Genomic DNA, 3604 nt, shown 5'->3' on the forward strand with positions numbered 1-3604 from the left:
AATAAAAACATGATAACAGTCAACACAACAATAGCTGTCTGGTGTGAGTGGATCAAAATTATTCCTATTTTTTGTCAGCTTGGCAAAAAAATATATATTTTTTGGTATGCTGCAGAATTTTAGTAATTAGTTTGTGTGTGCCACGAGATGAAAAAGGTTGAAAATTGCTGTTCTATACTATATACTATTTTCTACCCTTCTATACCTTTATGAAGAGAGATGTAATCTCTATAAAGGCATAAAGCTATAATAGAATTGAGTGCTAAAATGGTACTCAATACATCATTCTTTACCAGTTTTTCCTTCAATCTTGTCTATTTGTTGGTGTGTAGAGATAGAGAGTCCTGGACCTTCCCACCGCAAGAGCCAGAAAGCCAGAGCTGGATTCTTATGTGAATATTTGGGTTCTGCTTTAAATAAATACGTTAAATAAGAAGAACAGAAACAAAAGCAAAACCAGGAAAAAGAAAAAATCCACAGACCTAATCTGAAAATCATTGATGAGAATAAAGAAAAGGTGAATAGGAAAAGTCACTAATTTTTTTGGGGGGGGGAGAAAGTTCTCCAATTTTATGTGGTTGGAATGAGTACTATTGGAATCAATGCATGAAGCTATTTCTTTAAATAGTGCTACTATGTAAAATGTGCTTAAACAGTTGTATGGGCTGTAGCTAAATATTTGCTGAATACATGGAATATTGATCCCAAGTTTCCAGCTTTATAGATAATCACTAGTATTATTACTTTTTAAAAACAAGTCTCAATTTTTAGGTGAGTAATTTAGAGTATCCCAAAAATGTGAGGGACAGTTAAGATTGTTTTGTAGTTTGTGGTGAATTACATTTCTTTTGCCCTTAGAACAAACAGGAAGCTATTTTTCTTCACCCTCCCCTCCCTTTCCTTCTCTTCCATTAGGGTGCGTTGAGGAAGCCAGGTATTTGGGAGGGGACAAGGGCCCAGTGCATGAGGTTGGAGCCTCAGTCCTGTGAGTAGGTTGTCCCTGCATAGGTTTTGTGGCATGGGATGTCAAATATCAAGGCCTTGAGCTTAGCATAGCAAATTTGCCAGGGCAGTGCCTGCTTTCTTTGCAATATTGCTACTCTCACACTCAGGCCTGATTTTCAGTAAATTGTTCTCTGATTTCAGTGCATGTGGGTGTCATAGAGGTTTCCTGGATTTGACATTATGTCCTGAGTTGGTGATTGGCTGACCTGAGCCCACCTTTTGCTTTCAGTGGTGTATCCATGGTACTGAATCTACATCTGCAGTCTTTTAAGACAGCCACTGCTGCCATATCTCTTGAATGGCAGAAATATTGCCTAAATTCAATATATCCCCTTCCTCCTGTATCCTGACCCAATTCATCATGGGTGAGACTCTTAGTAATAGTGACCCTATAGCATGCCAGGGGTTAGTTACCACACTCACTTGTCACTAACAGTGCAGTCTTTTTCACTATCTGGCCTGTGACTGATCCAGTTCAAGGATTCCATCAGAGATCCTGCCTCCTAGACCACTTCCAGTATGAATTACTGGGTTCTCCCAAAAGTAGATCCTTAGACAAGTATTCACATTGTGGTAAAATGGGTATTTGCTTTTAAATTATTTGTTAAATTGTTCATAATTGTATGCTTATGTTTTATATATTTGACAGCACATGTGCTATATTTCTCAATTACTTTTTAAATCGCTTCTTGTACTACACAATGAAATAAATTCCAGATGAGTTGAAATTAAATATAAAAACAAAATTATAAATATATATACAGGGTAATGTAAGTAAGTGTTTTACTGACATCAGGCTACGTAAGGGTATTCTATGCATAAAATCACTGGAATATTTAATAATTCAATAATTCATTAAATATTTTAAAATTAATACTTTTAATAATGAGTTCAACAAACTATAATACATAAAAATAAAAAGAACCTTTTTCCATGTACAAAAATCATAGAAATTAAAAGTAAATGACAAACTGGAAAAGATATTTGCAACAATTTTTGTACACAATGAATTAATAAACATAATATAAAAAGAAACTATAAATGCTGATAAGAAAATGACTAGTTCCTGATAGAAAAACAGCCAAAAGATAAGAGTAGGTAATTCATGAAGGAGCAGTAAAAATGGTCCATAAAGATGAAAAACATATTCAACCAGGAAATGAAAATTAAAACAATAAGAGCGTTCCAATTAACTGTTTCAGATTAAACACACAGATGCTCTCCTCAATCATTAATATGACAGAAAAAGGACCCAAAGGCATAAACCCAAAGATAATGGCTAAAGAGACAGTAACAAATGAAAGATATCCACTAATTTTATAAAATAAAAATAGATGAGTGGGTGATATTTGACTTAGCAGAACTGAGAAAGCCTATACCTTGGTCTGCAGGGAAAGCCGAAGAGAAGACCAATTCCTGCCCCAAACAGATATCTCTGAGGGCAGAGCTGAGGAAAGGGTTGAGGGAGGAGGGTCTACAACCTAATCTTGCTATTGGTGTACATGCAAATTTGGACATCTTTATATTTCTAAGGATCCTTTATCAACTCTTTCCATTCTAAATTTGCTCTTCTACAGTAGTAAATAATGATGATTCCTTCATTTACTCTCACAGAAGCTTCCAGAATATTTTCATTTGTACAACTGTTATTGGGCAATTTTTGTGTCTGTTTTATTATTATTATTTTTTTGTGTGTGTGTCTGTTTTATTTTTATTTTTTTGTGTGTGTCTGTTTTAAAGACAATTTCTGTGTACACCATGCACTTAATAAGGCTGCAATACTGACATTTTTGGCACCACTTGAAGGCTCATCTCAGAATGCCTCTTTAAGTGGGAGTTTCTGAGTAATGATTCTGGTAGTCAATTTAATTTGGGAAAACATAATAACAGTTCTCTGGGATATTTTTTGTGGAAAATTAAAAAAAATACTTTCCTGGATCTACTCAATGAGTATATATTGAACACTCTATGTGTATAACACAACACAAGGCAAACAAATTTGACTCTTGCCCGACAGTATCAGGTGTGGCTCAATGGTTGACCTATGAATCAGGATGTCACAATTCAATTCCTGGTCAGGGCACATGCTGGGGTTGTGGGCTCAACCGACTGTGTGGGGCATGCAGGAAGCATTTTTTTTTTTTTTAAAGACTTGACTCTTGCTAAAACCTGCAGGTCTTAAATTTGGCTTCTTGGTTTCTTTTAGGCTGAAGACTGTGTTCCTTAGTCGTTTAGGCCTCTAAGCCTCTGCCTGGGTTGGTTCCTTCTTACCTTTGCTTTCAGGGCCCCCTTGCACCGGTTTTCAGTTCATTCAGCCAAGTTAGCATCTCAGTCTCAGATGAGCTCTGCTTTCTCTTACTGAATGATGATTGTTAATCTCTCTGAATGAAATGGTCTGTATAGTCCCCATCTCTATTCCCCAAACTTGTACTCACTGTTAAGCTTAAGCTTTTTACTTCTTCAGGTAAGCCCTGTAAGATCTAAGTAAAACCAGGTTCGTTTCCTTGTTATACACTCTCATTTTTTTCTTATTCCTCTCCTTGAGGGAATTAATCTCAGTGGGTAATTACACATCCATTGGTATAATTGTTTGTTTAGT

This window comes from Eptesicus fuscus, chromosome 2 (genome assembly GCF_027574615.1).
Source record: "Eptesicus fuscus isolate TK198812 chromosome 2, DD_ASM_mEF_20220401, whole genome shotgun sequence".
NCBI lineage: Eukaryota > Metazoa > Chordata > Mammalia > Chiroptera > Vespertilionidae > Eptesicus > Eptesicus fuscus.